Source organism: Vigna radiata, chromosome 11 (genome assembly GCF_000741045.1).
Source record: "Vigna radiata var. radiata cultivar VC1973A chromosome 11, Vradiata_ver6, whole genome shotgun sequence".
Lineage (NCBI taxonomy): Eukaryota > Viridiplantae > Streptophyta > Magnoliopsida > Fabales > Fabaceae > Vigna > Vigna radiata.
Window position 1 is genome coordinate 10,294,057 of NC_028361.1, and position 20,794 is coordinate 10,314,850.

General features: G+C 30.4%; 1 long non-coding RNA gene across 1 annotated transcript; it reads left to right on the plus strand.

The window, feature by feature from the left end:
- The first annotated feature begins 10,710 nt into the window (after positions 1–10,710).
- On the plus strand, positions 10,711–12,699 carry LOC111240591. The gene is made up of 3 exons (XR_002666021.1): positions 10,711–10,948; positions 11,061–11,276; positions 12,517–12,699. It is a non-coding gene; the product is annotated as an uncharacterized LOC111240591 (long non-coding RNA).
- The last annotated feature ends 8,095 nt before the right edge of the window (positions 12,700–20,794 follow it).

Consider the following 20,794-nt stretch of genomic DNA (forward strand, 5'->3'; position numbering starts at 1 on the left):
CACGTCTTTAATTTTAGGGTTAAATATGTTTTTAGTCCCTCAATTATTGACCGTTTTTGTGTTTAGTCCCTCTTTCAAAGTATAGTACAATTTAATCCTTCAACTTTAGAAAACTATGGTTTTAGTCTTTTTTACCAAATTTTTTAAACTTTATTTGCTGTTTCAAGCACGTTACATTATAACATTTGGATTGTTTACACATTTTGACATATTTTTGCTTCAATGTTAAGTAAGAAACGTGTTTGAAACATCAAATAAAGTTAAAAAAATTTGGTAAAAAGGACTAATACCAGAGTTTTCTAAAGTTGAAAGACTAAATTGTACTATACTTTGAAAGAGGGACTAAACACAAAAACGGCCAATAGTTGGGGGACGAAAAACATATTTAACCCTTAATTTTATTGGTATAGTACTAAGAAAAATTACCTATTTGAATAAGTTTTTAAAAAATCTGACTTAATTAAAGAAAAATGGAAAAAAGGAAACCAAATTAAAAATTTCCATCCAAAATTGGGTCCAGATGTCTAAACAAGTCAAAATCTTAAGAATATGTGACGCAACGATGGTTGCTTACAAACTATTTGTGAAAATTTGTCAAAGATAAAAGACCCACCAACGCTAGATTACTTTTATTTTTTAAAAATTGAGTTATATTTAAGAAAAAGTTTTTTTAATAATACCTTTTTTTAATAACTTTTTAACAATACAACTTATGTCTTATTATTAAAAAAATTGTTAAAAAAAATTATCAAAATATCAAGATCTATTTAGCTACTGCTGCACTAAGCTTAACATTGACAAATCTTCCATTGGACATGTGATGCAAGTGCTAGCAAGTGACTAAAGTGTTCAAACCATAATTGTCCTACACGCCACTGTTTTCAGCGTACATGGTGTCTTAGAAATTCTAGTTGTTTTAAAAATAATAAGGTGAAATATGATCTAGATGCCAAATTTTGCTGGAAATGTTTGAATGGATGCTATGAGATCTGTGGCTATGGATGAACCAAACTCATCTAATAAGTGATTCATGTCTTTACAAGCATCAATATTAAACTTTTAAGATAAAAAACTGTTGAATGAAAATGGATTTTGGTTTAAAATATAGGTAGGTATATATAGAAAGCATAAATATGAACAAGTTGGCATGTTATGTATCCGTTCCTTAAGCAAACTCTCATGATCATTTAGAGAACAGAAGGCTACGAGGCTACTTTGTTAACAGCCAAAATAGCATATTATAATGCACTTTAGATGCATTGACCTTTATCCCTCATCACAGATTCATTCAAATCATTCACTGTACATCACACAATTTTATCATTTTTTAAACGTTTTAGTTATTCAAACTTCTGTCTCTCACCATTAAATCCTATCCTTTCCAACGTCACCACCAAACCTACCTCCACCTCTTTTTATTATTTATCAATTTCCGACACATAAATTTAAAACTTCATTCCAATAATGTGCTTAATAAATATTTGCATTATAAAGCTGAGAAAACAACACCTACTCAAACCTAATATGAAGTTAAATAGGTTAGGATTTTGAATAATAAGAAAGGAAAAATATTCCAAATTTCAATGCAGCTGAGATAATAACACATGTTGTGGTAGCTAGTTTGATGGTCCTCATCATAATGGTAATGTGAAGGTGGGAGCACAGATGTTGGCACAACGTTTTTCAACGTTTTTATCTTTGATTTTTCATACAATACAAGACATATCACGAGTACACCAAGTTTTAAAATCTTAAGAGAATTAAAGAAGCCTCTTTCCCCGAGAAATTTGGACAGCCCCATAAGGATACGACTGACCCACCACAACACATATTATTTATTTACTTTCTCTTTTTGAAGACCAAGATTTTATTTTTAAATTTGAAAGTTTGCAAGATTATATTTGAATAAACTTCTCTGCCATCCCAGTAAGTAGCACTGAGAGAGGATCAAGCATGTTGCCACCCCTTAAGGGTTTTTTATTGTTTTTTTTCTTAGAGACAATAGGGAACACCAAATCTACTTGCTTTTATTTACTCCATCTTTTATATGTTATTAAATTGTAGTAATTTACAGTGTGGTTTTGTTAGAACTTGTTGAAAACATTTTGGCAGCATTAGGAGTGTAATGAATAATAAGAATCCAATCATCCACGACATGGTTGCCGTGTGAGATCCGTTCACAAACGACAGAGTCACCAATGATAGGACTCAACAAAATTGCTTGACCTGACATGTCTATGCACCAAACACACATAAACTAACTATAATCATAATAACATTAATATATATATAATCGTCTTCTTCCCTTCATCCTTTCTTTAGTTTCCATTAGAACGCACATGATTAGCGGTTAGTGCTGTTAAATTCATATTCCCACCACAGACTACCATTTAAATATTAGTATAGTATATACTAATTTGCACTCACATGCAGAAGATGGATAGAGCAACGGCAGTATATACTAATTTTATATTTTATGCAGAATGAGAGGCTTCTCTTTAGGACGGCGAATGCTGTGATTGTGTGACCACCATAATTGGGGCACATGCCATCACCCATTAGTGTTAGGATCCCCACCAACCAATTTTAATAAATCCCACACTGCATATAATGTAACATTCTAACTATTATCGTATACGACATCACCATGAATTATATAAGAATGTTGTGTATACATAGGTTATAAAGCATAACAACAATTCTCAATAATCAACACACATTATGCTGGTTCCTACTTTCTACCCTTTTCATCATTCACTATGTTATGGGATGTACAATTAAAAAATGAATCACTTATGAATGAGAAAGTCCAGATACGGTGCTGTCAAGTTGCTCTCAAGCATTTATATGATTGACAGTATTTCTGTCCTATATACCATAATGATGTAAACAAGGAACTGTTTTCTCATCAAAGTTCAAACTACACCACGGTTGATTCAATCCCTACCAATTATGCCACATCAAAACGATGCATGTGTGTAGAATGTTTGTATGGCTCTTTAATTTCTGATAATGATCACAACGTATCACAAGTGACACATGCCTTCTACAGTAGTGGCAGCTGAAGAAACACGTGGAGTCATTATTGAAGAACTAAAGGTACTAGAGAAAGAGAGGTTTCGAGCCTTAGCTTAATTTACGGTTGGTGTTACGTAAAGCTGTAATGTCAATGTGGCTGCATGAGGTACATACACCAATGAAATATCATCATATATACGTTTTGATGAATGTATGTATATATATGTTTCTGTATAAATGACATTCTAATCCTAGAGAGAACAATACCTGAAGGGTCCAATGTTTTTTCAATTATTATGTCTTTGATTAAGAAAAAGTATGAGATTTTCTCAAGAGTGGGGATGGTAAATGAAGGAACATCACAGGTTTTCAGCTTCTCTGTTGATGAGGTTAGATTTTTCTCTTCTTAAATGACATTGAAATGAGGCTAGGATTTCAGAACTTGATTGAAAGAGATTGATGAAGCAACCTAACAAGTTTCCTTGTTGTCCTTTTGCACAGTTGCTCTTGATTCAGAAACATTATCGTCTTGTCATTTGAAACATGGACAAAAAAATGGGCATGCTATTGCCTACTGAGGACTGTAGATATGATAACGTAACAATTGTTGCTAAGCACATGTATAATTTGTCGCCAGTAGATAAATAATTAGCAGTGACTTGAAAGGAAGATACAACCATTTCAAACCTATGGGGCCATTGTTCCTCAAATGAGAAGGTAAAAGTCACGTACCAGATAAGCTGTTTCATCACCATTTCCCCTTCTGTGATTCTAATGTTAGATAGAGGACTTATGCAGAACTTAAACAAATATATTCCATTAACATATAAGTTTATCTAATCACTGTCAATAAGTCTTTGCTTTGATTAAACTAAAACATTCAAATCCATTCCTATCGTCCAAATACATTAGATGCTTTGATTCTACCTTAGATTTAGGATTACTTTTTCAACTCCGACTAAATCAATTCAATAGCATGAATCATCAATTTATCCAAACATTCAATTACAAACCAAATCATTAACACTATATATATATATATATATATATATATATATATATATATATATATATATATATATGGGTTTGTTAATTTGTGTATTTTTTTAATTGGTAGATTTTAGTAACGTGTACCGAATTTTAGTAGATAAAAATACTCTTATGTATCATGGATTCTAAGTTTTAAAGTTAAGGGTATTTTAATAATTTCTATTCTCAAAACTGAAAAAGAAAAACAAGAAACTCTCAAACTCTTACTCACCTCCCTCATTTCTCTCAATGTTTTCTCTTTGATATTTCTCACTCCAACATTTTCTCTGTCATCCTACAGTAGTCCCAACTAAAAAATCAGAAATACTCGCGTAACCCTAATGTACCTTCCTCACATATTCAATTTGTTTCATTCACTCTTTTTATCATTCACAAAAACTTCAATACGAGACCTTCAAAGAATCAAGTTATAATTTTACTAAAAAAAAACTATGAATTGTTAGTATTGTTAATTCTAATAATCAACCTCATTCTCATAATTTATTTTGTGAATATATAGTTTTAAAGCACAAAACACGGTTCTTAATTATCAAGTTTTGGAAAGAAAATGATTTTAGTTGTGTTCATGACTTGAAAATGATTAAGTGTACGGAGTGTTTACGGGATTTTGTGACACTGGTCTGAATCATAGAGTAACAATTGTAGGATACGGAACAACTCAAGATGGAACAAAATTTGAATCATTTCTTCGTAGTTGCTATCTAATCTTATCAAGGGAGAAAAAAAATAATTTGTTCGATCAAAATAAGAGAGGTTGTTTTTTAGAAGGATCGCCTCCTACTCCCTGTAATATTTTTATTCCAACTTATCTATCCAAGTTCTCAAGGTTAGGTGAGGTAGGTAGATTAAGGTTAGGTGAGTGTTTTTGATTTTTTCAGTTAGGACTACCGTAAGGATGATAGAGAAAATATTGGAGTGAGAGATGAAAGAGATAGGGTTGAGAAGAATGAAGGAGGTGAGTAAGAGTTTCTGAAATTTTTGTTTTTTTTTTAAGTTTTGAGAATGATATTATTAAAATACCCTTAACATTAAAGCCTAGAATCCATGATATATAAAGATATTTTTGTCTACTAAAATCCGATACCAACTAAAAAAAGAACGCAGATTATATATATATATATATATATATATATATATATATATATGTATGTATGTATGTATATTTTGTGAATACATATTTGATTACATGATAATAAATCATTGGAAAAAAAATCTACTTGTGTATTCGAGATTTTTGACAATCATAATTTTTTTATGATGAATAATATTGATTAATATTGTAATTATAAAAAGTTAAATATTCATATATTTTAAATTTGACGAGAAATTAGAATGCGAGATAAGTTGTAAATTTTGATGTTTATTTTGACTTTCAATTTAAGAAAAAAAAATTACAATTATGTGGATTCAGTTGTGCTAACTTTGTTTTACGCGTTAAATAATATTTTAGGTTAACAATTGAAACACGTTAGTGTAAATTATTTAACTGTAAAATATCATTTAACATGTAAACAAAATTTCATGGAATTGAACTAAAAGATCATATTTATTTATTTTTAAAGTTTGAGTATATCAAAGTATTTAAGTTTAGGATTTAAAAAATATTTAATCTGTAAAGAAAATTATCTTCATAAGTTTGGGTAGTTAGTGAACTATAAAAAGAAAGATAATATAATAATTTTTATGGAAGGTAAATCCAAACTATGCTAGTTTTAATAAATCATTACGAATTGAAGATGAATAATATTTAACCTTAGTGTAAGATTTTATAATTTGTTATGTTATTATCGATCTAGACAATGAGAGAGCTTATAAACAATGATAATAGTTTGATTCTTAATTTTGTCACCACATTCATTGATTTTAAAATTTTATCTTTGAAAACTAAGTTAGGAATTATAGTTGATGGTGATTAAGAGAAACGTATATTAAGTGAATTTCACCTATTTAATCACGTAATCTTACCATCGATATAAAATAGACTCTAATAACTTAGTGTGAATATTAAAATTAAAATTAACTTTAGTTTCAATATACTATTTTTACTCAATCGATCCAAATATAATTTTCATGTTAATAAAATTTATGTCAATTAAGTGATCTTAATTTTGGTTAAAAATTTTCAAATAATTGTTTTCTTTTCAGTTTATTTCAATTAAGTTCAAGAAAATATTATTCAGTTAGGTCTTTTTCATAGTATTATACTAAAGATATCAAAAACATGTTATGTGTGAATTTATATAGTTTTTTATATTAATTGAATTAAATATATTTTTGGTCTTTTAAATAAAATTAGTTTATTTTTTAAATTTTGATCTAATTTAATTCTTTCATTTTAAAAATGTATGTATTTAATCATTTTAATTAAATTTTTTAAACTTATTTAACATTTCAAATTCATTTATCAACTACATTCAAATAAATATATATGTAAACAATTCAATATTATCTTGAAATATATTTAATTTGAAACATCAAATAAACTAAATTATGTGAAAGTTTTGAAAATTAACTAATTATAAATTTTACTAAAAGTTAAAAAAATAAAAACATATTTAATTTACTTTTAATTTTTATTTATTTATTTATTCAAATTTTTGTGTTTGAGTGTAAGGTTCTGGCATGTCACGTGACATTCTGAGTACAAGTCTCTATTCAATTAAGTTTCTATCTATGTTTTTCTAATTCAATCCACTCCAATTTTTTTTTTTTTTTTAAAATTGAGCAATGTTGTCCTCGACCAAACTTATTATTTCTGTAAATATTATATTGATATGTTTATTAAATTGTTTTTTAACATATTAAATTATTTATTATTACAATAATAATCATAATTAAAATTCAATTTGTAGATATTAATAATTTAAATTATTGTATATTTTATTTTTTCAATATATATTAAAAGTTGATATTTAAATTATTTTCATTTTAAATTTTACTATTTTTAAGTCAGAAAAATATTTATTTTATTCTATTTTAGTTTAAACGATAATTTATTATATATATATATATATATATATATATATATATATATATATATATTATTTATTAAATAAATTTAAGTTACATCTGAAAAGTATGAAGTATTACATTTTGATCCATATTTTTTTTATAAAATTAAAAGTAATTTATTTAAATAAAATTGAATAAAATTGTTAAAATTGGTTTAAAAATATTTTCATTAATATTTAATAAAAAGGTCAATTTTAATTTAAATATCAATATAATATTAATCTAAATAATATGTTTAGTGTCAAATTAAAGAAATTAAATTGAGACGAAATAAAAAAAAAATATATATATATATAAAAACTAAATTAAGTACAATATAATGACGTGAAGCAGTTACATTGTGATACTGTTATGGCACATTATATTGATAGTGTCACATGTTATTTTATAAACTTATAGATAACATTTTTTTTTAAATTGAATAATTTTTTTAGAAAAAGAAAAAAAACTATAAGCATACACACGTCTTTAATTTTAGGGTTAAATATGTTTTTAGTCCCTCAATTATTGACCGTTTTTGTGTTTAGTCCCTCTTTCAAAGTATAGTACAATTTAATCCTTCAACTTTAGAAAACTATGGTTTTAGTCTTTTTTACCAAATTTTTTAAACTTTATTTGCTGTTTCAAGCACGTTACATTATAACATTTGGATTGTTTACACATTTTGACATATTTTTGCTTCAATGTTAAGTAAGAAACGTGTTTGAAACATCAAATAAAGTTAAAAAAATTTGGTAAAAAGGACTAATACCAGAGTTTTCTAAAGTTGAAAGACTAAATTGTACTATACTTTGAAAGAGGGACTAAACACAAAAACGGCCAATAGTTGGGGGACGAAAAACATATTTAACCCTTAATTTTATTGGTATAGTACTAAGAAAAATTACCTATTTGAATAAGTTTTTAAAAAATCTGACTTAATTAAAGAAAAATGGAAAAAAGGAAACCAAATTAAAAATTTCCATCCAAAATTGGGTCCAGATGTCTAAACAAGTCAAAATCTTAAGAATATGTGACGCAACGATGGTTGCTTACAAACTATTTGTGAAAATTTGTCAAAGATAAAAGACCCACCAACGCTAGATTACTTTTATTTTTTAAAAATTGAGTTATATTTAAGAAAAAGTTTTTTTAATAATACCTTTTTTTAATAACTTTTTAACAATACAACTTATGTCTTATTATTAAAAAAATTGTTAAAAAAAATTATCAAAATATCAAGATCTATTTAGCTACTGCTGCACTAAGCTTAACATTGACAAATCTTCCATTGGACATGTGATGCAAGTGCTAGCAAGTGACTAAAGTGTTCAAACCATAATTGTCCTACACGCCACTGTTTTCAGCGTACATGGTGTCTTAGAAATTCTAGTTGTTTTAAAAATAATAAGGTGAAATATGATCTAGATGCCAAATTTTGCTGGAAATGTTTGAATGGATGCTATGAGATCTGTGGCTATGGATGAACCAAACTCATCTAATAAGTGATTCATGTCTTTACAAGCATCAATATTAAACTTTTAAGATAAAAAACTGTTGAATGAAAATGGATTTTGGTTTAAAATATAGGTAGGTATATATAGAAAGCATAAATATGAACAAGTTGGCATGTTATGTATCCGTTCCTTAAGCAAACTCTCATGATCATTTAGAGAACAGAAGGCTACGAGGCTACTTTGTTAACAGCCAAAATAGCATATTATAATGCACTTTAGATGCATTGACCTTTATCCCTCATCACAGATTCATTCAAATCATTCACTGTACATCACACAATTTTATCATTTTTTAAACGTTTTAGTTATTCAAACTTCTGTCTCTCACCATTAAATCCTATCCTTTCCAACGTCACCACCAAACCTACCTCCACCTCTTTTTATTATTTATCAATTTCCGACACATAAATTTAAAACTTCATTCCAATAATGTGCTTAATAAATATTTGCATTATAAAGCTGAGAAAACAACACCTACTCAAACCTAATATGAAGTTAAATAGGTTAGGATTTTGAATAATAAGAAAGGAAAAATATTCCAAATTTCAATGCAGCTGAGATAATAACACATGTTGTGGTAGCTAGTTTGATGGTCCTCATCATAATGGTAATGTGAAGGTGGGAGCACAGATGTTGGCACAACGTTTTTCAACGTTTTTATCTTTGATTTTTCATACAATACAAGACATATCACGAGTACACCAAGTTTTAAAATCTTAAGAGAATTAAAGAAGCCTCTTTCCCCGAGAAATTTGGACAGCCCCATAAGGATACGACTGACCCACCACAACACATATTATTTATTTACTTTCTCTTTTTGAAGACCAAGATTTTATTTTTAAATTTGAAAGTTTGCAAGATTATATTTGAATAAACTTCTCTGCCATCCCAGTAAGTAGCACTGAGAGAGGATCAAGCATGTTGCCACCCCTTAAGGGTTTTTTATTGTTTTTTTTCTTAGAGACAATAGGGAACACCAAATCTACTTGCTTTTATTTACTCCATCTTTTATATGTTATTAAATTGTAGTAATTTACAGTGTGGTTTTGTTAGAACTTGTTGAAAACATTTTGGCAGCATTAGGAGTGTAATGAATAATAAGAATCCAATCATCCACGACATGGTTGCCGTGTGAGATCCGTTCACAAACGACAGAGTCACCAATGATAGGACTCAACAAAATTGCTTGACCTGACATGTCTATGCACCAAACACACATAAACTAACTATAATCATAATAACATTAATATATATATAATCGTCTTCTTCCCTTCATCCTTTCTTTAGTTTCCATTAGAACGCACATGATTAGCGGTTAGTGCTGTTAAATTCATATTCCCACCACAGACTACCATTTAAATATTAGTATAGTATATACTAATTTGCACTCACATGCAGAAGATGGATAGAGCAACGGCAGTATATACTAATTTTATATTTTATGCAGAATGAGAGGCTTCTCTTTAGGACGGCGAATGCTGTGATTGTGTGACCACCATAATTGGGGCACATGCCATCACCCATTAGTGTTAGGATCCCCACCAACCAATTTTAATAAATCCCACACTGCATATAATGTAACATTCTAACTATTATCGTATACGACATCACCATGAATTATATAAGAATGTTGTGTATACATAGGTTATAAAGCATAACAACAATTCTCAATAATCAACACACATTATGCTGGTTCCTACTTTCTACCCTTTTCATCATTCACTATGTTATGGGATGTACAATTAAAAAATGAATCACTTATGAATGAGAAAGTCCAGATACGGTGCTGTCAAGTTGCTCTCAAGCATTTATATGATTGACAGTATTTCTGTCCTATATACCATAATGATGTAAACAAGGAACTGTTTTCTCATCAAAGTTCAAACTACACCACGGTTGATTCAATCCCTACCAATTATGCCACATCAAAACGATGCATGTGTGTAGAATGTTTGTATGGCTCTTTAATTTCTGATAATGATCACAACGTATCACAAGTGACACATGCCTTCTACAGTAGTGGCAGCTGAAGAAACACGTGGAGTCATTATTGAAGAACTAAAGGTACTAGAGAAAGAGAGGTTTCGAGCCTTAGCTTAATTTACGGTTGGTGTTACGTAAAGCTGTAATGTCAATGTGGCTGCATGAGGTACATACACCAATGAAATATCATCATATATACGTTTTGATGAATGTATGTATATATATGTTTCTGTATAAATGACATTCTAATCCTAGAGAGAACAATACCTGAAGGGTCCAATGTTTTTTCAATTATTATGTCTTTGATTAAGAAAAAGTATGAGATTTTCTCAAGAGTGGGGATGGTAAATGAAGGAACATCACAGGTTTTCAGCTTCTCTGTTGATGAGGTTAGATTTTTCTCTTCTTAAATGACATTGAAATGAGGCTAGGATTTCAGAACTTGATTGAAAGAGATTGATGAAGCAACCTAACAAGTTTCCTTGTTGTCCTTTTGCACAGTTGCTCTTGATTCAGAAACATTATCGTCTTGTCATTTGAAACATGGACAAAAAAATGGGCATGCTATTGCCTACTGAGGACTGTAGATATGATAACGTAACAATTGTTGCTAAGCACATGTATAATTTGTCGCCAGTAGATAAATAATTAGCAGTGACTTGAAAGGAAGATACAACCATTTCAAACCTATGGGGCCATTGTTCCTCAAATGAGAAGGTAAAAGTCACGTACCAGATAAGCTGTTTCATCACCATTTCCCCTTCTGTGATTCTAATGTTAGATAGAGGACTTATGCAGAACTTAAACAAATATATTCCATTAACATATAAGTTTATCTAATCACTGTCAATAAGTCTTTGCTTTGATTAAACTAAAACATTCAAATCCATTCCTATCGTCCAAATACATTAGATGCTTTGATTCTACCTTAGATTTAGGATTACTTTTTCAACTCCGACTAAATCAATTCAATAGCATGAATCATCAATTTATCCAAACATTCAATTACAAACCAAATCATTAACACTATATATATATATATATATATTTGAGAGAGTTTTCTTTGGACTCAACTGCTAGCTGGGGATCCTTAGCTCCGTGCCCAAATCACCTGCTTAACCGTGACGATTAAAATTTGAATCTTGTTTAACTGTTTTCTAGCACTCAGGGTTAGTCTTTAGGCCTTAGTTGCATCAATTCTTCTATTCTTGCAAAAGAATTACATTTTCATTAAAATTCCATTAAAATCACACTTAACTAATTTTCAATATTGAATTCTGTATTTTTAAGTTAAAGGAGTCAGACTAACTCATTAATATATCAATTTAATGTATTTTAAGTCCAAAAGACATATGTCAATTCAAATAATCTAGACACTTATAGTTGTGTTACTAATTTTGAACTAATAACTAATATTATTTATTCTCACTCCAAGAAGATCATAGTCCTTTCCCACATGGAATTAAGTAGTGGATGTGTTTTTTCCTGCGGTTTAAGGATGGTGGGGGAGGTTTTGAATTTGCATTCTGTTATATGATGGTTGAAATTTAAGCTTTATATCAGTGTCAACTGACAATATTATTATTCCTTGCAACAATTTATATGAGGATTTGTAGTTAAAATTATTTTTTGTTTTTAAAATCACATTATCTATCTCTTTCCAAACAGGCACTATATATAGTGGTGTTATTAAATGATGGTGCTTTTGAATAAAATGGAACTAAATAATATATTTTGTCATTAAGTCCACACTATTAATAAAATCAAAGTAGGAATATGAACATTGATTACCACTGAATTGCTCACTTTCTATGGCTCTCAAGCATCTTCAAACTTCTTTTTCCTTTATTGTTTTCCTCTTTTTCTCAGCATATTGAAACTCCTAATATTCAAATAATCACTGCTGCTGCAATAGGACTTCAATATACCTCAGTTTTCATTGTCTACTTTTTCTCAGATATGAAGTTGCAACCTTAAAATGACTATGACACTGTGTCACCATCCACAAATTAAAGTTTGGCTCTACAATGCTTGCTATTTATCACAGCTAGGTTAATCAAACTGGTGGTTACTTGCCCTTGTCATCGGCAAGGAAGGAAATCTGATCTTACAATCTTGAGCATGATCATGTGCATCTGGATTATTGCCTTTTCTTTTAATATTCTTTTTTCACCTAATGAGCAAGTGCCATGCTACCTTTTTCTATATATACACACATGTACAGTGAAGACAAAAAAAATTAAACATAAAATCTGGTATAGTGCATTTAGATAAACCTAAAATTTCTATATATATACACATATCTAAACCCTGATTATAGTGCATTTAGATATCACACAAGCAACTATGTGTTGCTTTGTCTTCATCATTAAAAAATAAATAATGCTATCTTATCTTGAAACTAATCCAAAAACAGTGACAGATTTGGAGAGGTAGGGTTAAATAATCATATCAAGAAACTTACAAGTGTAACTTTATATCACATAAGGGTAAGAATATTCCAAACCACTGACATCTAACTTCAATAAATCAATAATGGATACCCAACCTTACCACTACAGCTTTTCTCCACTATTAGGTAATGATTACACTTAATCCTTCCAACACTACTAATTCCCTTTTGAGATTCTGGATTTGGATTATTATATCTCTCTCTTAGACACCACTGTCCCAAAACAACAAAAATCAAGTTCAGTGAAAAAGGGCTATCTGGTTTTAACCAACCCAGTAATTAACTTCAATAGAGAAATTAACCATTAAAGGAAATTTTTTTTACTCAAACCACAAAGTTGGACGGTTTGACATACAGTGAATATTGTACCTATCTACCATTTCCTTCAACATTCTAGCTAACTCTAACAGGCTATGCGCACTAAGGTTTTAGCTTTATCATACATATGTTGTGTTTCCTTTAGAGGAAACGCCATCATATTAGCATATGCCATTTAGCAGAGCATGATTAAATTCAAATGAACATTATAATCCGTAGAATCTGGAAGAAATGACAAACTACCATAAGTGTACTTCTATTAATTATTTAATGCTTTTGGTCAATAATTATTCTTGCACTAACCTGGGATATTATTACTAACAATGCTTAAACTAATATAAATCATAAAATCTGATCAATAACCATAAAGTTCAACAGTACTAATCAGAAGTCAAAAGAAGCTGACTTAAATGAAGTTCCATATATATCTTGCAATAAGATGCAGAAACCTGCCAAAAGGTGGCACTGCTCACCAACTCTAAATAAGTCTGTTGCTTCTATTGCTAGAATCATCTTTAAAACAAAAGAATGAAAGATGTGTAATAGGATTTGATTAGAATCATAACCTTAAATCTATTTGCCGTATAAAAAAGTAGCACAATTATTACATCAATATATTTATAGTTTTTTCCTCGTTTTGCGTGGCTTGTCATGTTTGACCATATCTCAAATTATCTAAGGTAAAGACGGAATTTTGATTATAACATTCATAGAGATTGATTTATGGTGTAAAGAATAATATTTCAAGATTTCCGTTTTCGTAATAAAGTTTGGATTTTTCAATATTTTGGAGAAATGTTTTTCTACTTTTGCCTCCCTTTCCAAATTAGTTTTCAAAAAACCAATTACTATGATTCTTTCAACAGACACCTACAAACAACTAGCGATTAAAGATAATGAGAAACAATTTTTTTTTATGCCTTCAATTTAATTAAGCAATTTGATTATGCCATCAATGAATTCGATTAAGCAATTTGATTACCACCAAAGCATTGATGAGATTCTGGTTTGAAAATGAAAATCTGCAGTCATGATATGGCAATTGGAAAACATCGACAGATGAAAAAAGAAATTTCCTAGTGACCTCTGAAACTTTATCATTCAAATACAGTCAAGCGTAAATCCATTGCACATCTCCTTAAAGTATCAATATAAGCCCAGATCAGATAAATTATAGATCTGTTAAGCAACAACGTTTAAGGTAACATTAGATTGTATTCTGGCCCAAAATTTCAGACTGGAATTCTCAACAAGCACTGAAATGTGTTAATTGAATTATTTAAGCTGAGAAAAGCTTTCTTCTATGCTTGTGAGTAATGTGAAAGTCATAAGGGAGAGAAAGAAACTACCAACACAAGATGTTTGACAGAAATGGCAAGTCAATAGGACCTTGCACACAGTATTTTTCATTATAATGAAAGTAACTCACACTTGCAAGTCAATAGGAATCATAACATTATATCCTTTTAGCACCAAAATCAATATTTTGTAAATGCTATAACTACAAAAGGTTAGAAACTTCAATTTTTATTTTATTTTTTTCTCAATTATGTAGATGTTATTTTCTAATAGGACCACGAAATACCTGTGTTTTATTATGCTGATTCACTATTATTATTATTGACAACATAACTGATTGCACCGATAACCAATGTATATTAAGAAAAACACTCAAATTGTGAGTAATCTTATTTACATATCAACAAGACACTACAATTAATAAGACTTACATTTCACTTTTTCATCTCCGAGTCATAATATTTCCAATTATTATAAAATATAATACTATAATAACCATTAACATTTAAAATATAACACACTAAACTCATAACTTTTGCTCTTTTAAAACATAACATCTCTATTAATTTTATCCTAACAAAACTCTTTCTAAATTCAAATGCATATTTTATCCTGACAAACTTTTGTAATTATTTGAACAAGACAGTAAACAATGGTTTTGTAAACAAATTTGTAATTTGATCTTGACTTTCCACGTGTACCATCTCCAACTTGCCTTTCATTACTTATTCTTTAATTAAATGAAATTTCACATTAATTTACTTTCTCCTCTCATGATTGATTGGATTCTCTGTCAACTCAATAGCTGACTTGTTATTTACTCGAATTGAAGTTCCTCCTTCTTGTTTCATCTCTAGTTTTCTTAGAACATTTCTAAGCCATATTGCATGACATACACTCAATGATGTTGCAACATACTTAGGTTCATATATAAACAATGTCAATATAAGAACACACATACATACAGACATATCCATACACATGAATACACGAATATGCGCACACATACGTGCACATACACACACAAAATTATTTTCTTTTGTAATTATTAAGTTGAAAAAATAAATGTGTTTGTAATTCTTGATTTTGTGGCTTATATTTATTTATATATATTTAGTTTTCTTATTCTTTTTCATTCTCTAAAGACAATATAGTTTAGTAAAAATTGGATATTTTAAAATTGGATTTTTTTTTTAAAACCGTCCAATAAATAAGAAATAAAAAACACATAAATTAAGAAAAAATTAATATAAACATTTGTCTGACACCATTTTCCAAACAAATGCTTTTCTAAGGGTGTTGAAATTCTGTATAGTTGAAGTGATTTATCATTCAATTGAGTCGTACCCTTTTGGTAGGTCCATGAGCTGTTGGAGAGAAAAAAATTTGCTTAGTGTGGCATGAGGGTTATCTAAAGATGTGAAAGAGCATATGTTGGCAAACATACTGAAAACCGATGAAGAGGTTACATTTAAGGGACACAAAATAGCAAAAGGGACTATACTTTCATTTGTAACCCAAATTAACTGATGAAGGCGTTTGATTACTCCAGAATGAATGTATCGTCTATGTACTAACGAGTACCAAGGTTTAGATGAAAGACAATATATACCTTAGGCATTTAACTATGGTTGTTGCTGCAGACACTTCTTTTTGGGCTTGTACTACAAGCTCAGATGCTAGATGTTTCCTTCTAAGAATAACCTTCGGTAAAAGGAAATAAAGTGGCCAAGAGGAAATTACGTTTAGGTTTTGTACGATTGTCAAGTAAAGAATCATGTTAATACGCAAAATCCAAATGCTCTAATCGAATTAGATATAGTTTGTTTTAAGCCTAACACATGTTTGAATGCACGTTTAATGTTAATACGTCACGCTTTGGATTGATAATTAATGACAATGATCAATGTTTCAATTACGTTCAATAGAGGGACACGTAATAAGAATGCACCTTTCCGGGCCTAAGAAGCTCGGTTGGCAAAGAAGACCATAGAATTGTCTCACTGCTTTTGCTTTTATCTTTAGCGCGAGACAACAAATTCATATTCAAATTTTCCTGTTTAGTAGAACTATTGTGTGCGTACAGAAGGTGATGTGACAACTTTCCAAATGTTAGATTGAGGGACGTCTTGCTTTGGTGAAAATGCTTCAAGTCAAGTGCCAATTTGAGTCATCGGGAGCACCTGTGATGCTAAAATCTATTATTGAATAATTTTCAACAACAGTGCAAAATTATCCAACTGATTGTATTTGATAAGTTCATTGAAGTTCTTTGCAAATTTCATTCAAGGCCAGTCATACTTGATTCTATATATCACTCTCACTTTCCCAGTTACTCCAAAGCTACATAGAACGAAGTAAATTCTACAATACAACCATACATTCTTGAGCCTTTAGAAAATGGAATCCATAGCAAGAATCATACCTGGCCTTTGATGTCTAGTTGCTTTCCTTTCGCAGATCCCACCTTTTTACCATTTGTGCCCATTTCTAGATCATTTCCTTTGTTTCTTACATTAGCCTCTAGCCCGTTAAGCTTTGAGTTTGGATTCAGATGACCCTGCATATACCTGTTACCAATAAGGGAATATTGGTAAAACCTGAAGATGAGTTTTGATGATGCTGCAACTTGTAGATTTTGAATATAGTAGGAAAATATTTAAAAAGCAACTTGTAGATTTTGAATGTAGTAGGAAAATATTTAAAAAGCAACTTGTAGATTTTGAATGTAGTAGGAAAATATTGAAACATTGTAATTTTTACTGGTATAATCGATTATGGTAAAGCTATAATCGATTATCATATGTTTTTGTACTAGAATAATCGATTATCATGAAACAATAATCGATTATCACTTCATATAATCGATTATCACTTTTTTGAAAACTCTGTAACGAACTTGAATAATCGATTATCACTTACAATAATCGATTATTCATGGCAGTTGGGAGCTGACCTTTGGCATTCAGTGTAATTGGCTATATATTTGGATTTGGAGAATTCAGAACTTAACGTTTTTGAACTGAGAAAGCTTGTTAGAACACTGTGTGTCAGAGGAACGTTCTTAGAGAGCTTTTGTTCATTGTTCCCTTGCTTGGTCTTGTGAAAGGAGAGGCTCGCATATCATGTGTCGATAGTCGGAGCAGACTCTCTTCAAGTTAGCAAGGTGTTCTGCCTGGTCTTGTGAAAGGAGAAGCTCGCGAATCGTTGGTCGATTGCCGTAGCGGTTCTCTTCAAGTTGGTAAAGTGGTTTTCTTCGTTTTATATTCTGTTCATTATCTTGTAATTTGTAAAACTATTTTTTAGTGGAACTGTTAATCACTCTTTGTAGTGATTAACGACTGGACGTAGATTATGTTGAATCGAACTAGTATAAAAATACTCGTGTGATTTTTTCTATTCCCTACACTCAGTTTATTTAACGCATATCAACTGTTTGATTAATTTTCTGAAAGAAAATTACTTTTGCTAAAAAGGGCAAATTTCGTTTTAACTATGACCGAACACGCTTTCCGCTCTCATTGTTTTAATTCCGCTGCGTTATACTCTTCGAAAAAATACTCCCTCCGATACCAACAATACCTGGACGCAACACCTAGTTTTTCCTCTTTAGTAACAATCTTCTAACTTGAACTTGGATTCTCTTTGGCTTTTGTTAAATCTGTTGATTTGGAACCATTAACTCCATCATTATGAGGATGCTCTGATTGTTCTAACATCTGCATTAAGTACTTGGGATTACCTTCAAAAGGATTGCATCTAGGGAGTGCTCTAACACCAAGAAGAATAAGGATAGGTGTGTCAGCCTCGATTCCATCCACATAAAAGAATTATCCAAGTTGCAACTTATTATTCAATATGAGCTCGTTGTCTTCCTTCGAAAGTGAGACATAGGTTGAATGAGAAGAGTTAGAGACTTTTATGAAGAAACCTTGGTTAGGCCGTAACTCAGAGCCAAGTAGTGTGGGTACGATGTTGATCACCTGCAGAAGAATAAACATACGTGCACATACACGTACAAACAAAATTATTTTCTTTTGTAATTACTATGTTGAAAAAATAAATATGTACAAAAAGACACATTTCTCAAGTTCACGCTGCATGTACGAAAAGAAAAAAAATGTAATATGAATATCTGTCTGCCACCATTTTCCAAACAAAGAGAGCATAACTAACTTAAATTTGATGTAAAAACTTGGTTATATATATTAAATAAAAGGTAATTAGTATGATAGGTCCGTCCTAATAACTTTCGTTTTCATTACAAAAATGTTATTACATCATTTTATTATGACATATACTCTACACATATCGTATATAAGTCATCATTATTTTCTTCTTTTTTTTACTAATTTAAATATACACATCATTATTTTTAATTTTTTTCCTAATTAAGAAAAACACACACAAATATATACACACGGACAAACATATTCATACACAAGCACACACACATAAATAAACAAACTCATGAATACATACATACGAACGTATGCATACACGAATGTGAGCACACATATGCACACATACACACACAAACAAAATTATTTTCTTTTGTAATTACTAAGTTGAAAAAATAAATATGTACAACAAAACACACTACTCACTTTCACGTTGCATTCACCAAAAGAATGAAAAAATTTAATACAAATATATGTCTGCCACCATTTTCCAAACAAAAATAGCATAAATAGCTTAAAATTGTTGTAAAAGGTTGGTTATAGATTAAATAAAAGGTAATTAGTATGATAGGTCTGTCCTAATAACTTTCATTTTTATTACAAAAATATTATTACATTGTTTTTTTTATATCATATACACTATAAATATCGTAATAAGTCATCATTATTTTCTTCATTTTTTTACTAATTTAAATATACATGTCATTATTTTTAATTTTTTTCCTAATTAAAAAAACAAAACAAATATATACACACAAACAAATGTATCCATACACAAGCTGATTGAAGAGCACTCTAAGAAGAACACCAAAAAGGCGATGCAACTCCTTGAAGCTTCCTCTAGAGAATATGAACGCAGCGGAAATGAAGACAAAGCTCTAGATCGAGAAAGAATCAGAGAAGAGAGGTTGAAAACCCTAAATGAACCAAGATAATTGAAATCGATTGGAGAAAACCCTAAATCAAGAAGAAACCCAAATTTGAGACCGAAGGAACCCTAGGACAGTAAGGAAACACTAACCTGACCGATTAATCGGTGTGAATGGAGGTTTAATCGGTGGAAATCGAAGATCAATCGGTGGAAAGGTGTTTAAACAGAGTAAAAGAGGATTTAAACGGTCAAATTGGAAGGAAAATGCAAAAGGAGGAAGAAACCCTAAAATATGAAAGTTAACCGGTGAAAGTGGAAGAAATGGTAAAAGAGATGGCGAATCTGTGAAGGCAAAGAGGCTTATAGTGACGAAAATGGTTGGCGTTGATGAAGAACTGTCAAGGGAGAAATGGCTCGCGAGGAAGGAGACGCAAGAGTGAAATGTGAAATGAAGTGGCGATTGAGACGCTGACAAATGCGTAGAGCAGCTAAAGATGTGGCTGTTAAAGGAGTCGCAACATGGAGGATTACGTCGTGGATGAGAGAGAAAATGGAAGCACGATGGAAAAATGAAAAATGGAGAAATGGAAGAGTGTGCTCGGAAGGTGGTTAGAGGCAGATCCCTAGGACTCTCTAGCCTGACTTTCAAGAGAGAATTAATTCTAGGGTTCAGAAATTCAATTCTCATTCATCTCAAAAGTCAAGGAGGTTTCTCTTTAGAAACTTTCCTAGGATTATTTCTGAAGGCTTCTCTTTAGAAACTTAAAGCACACAAATGAAAAGTTTGGAAGGGATATTCCCCTTGGCAGTTCAAGCCTGGAGAGTCTTTATTACCACCACCACCTAAGATGCTACCAAGCACACAACCTTTGTTTCAAATTCCAGAAACCAGAGTGAAACAACTTCTCAATTCAGGAAAGGGCTAGGCTAAAGAAAAGTGAAGCTAAAGACAAAACAGGATAGCCACAAACAATAACAGCACAACAGATCTACTACTTAAGACAACTCTAGACTAGATTATAAAAACAACAAAAGCTTCAATTAACATCAACTGAACAAATTTTACATGTAATGTAGACACAAACAAGAAGGTCAATCAAGACAAGCAAGAGAA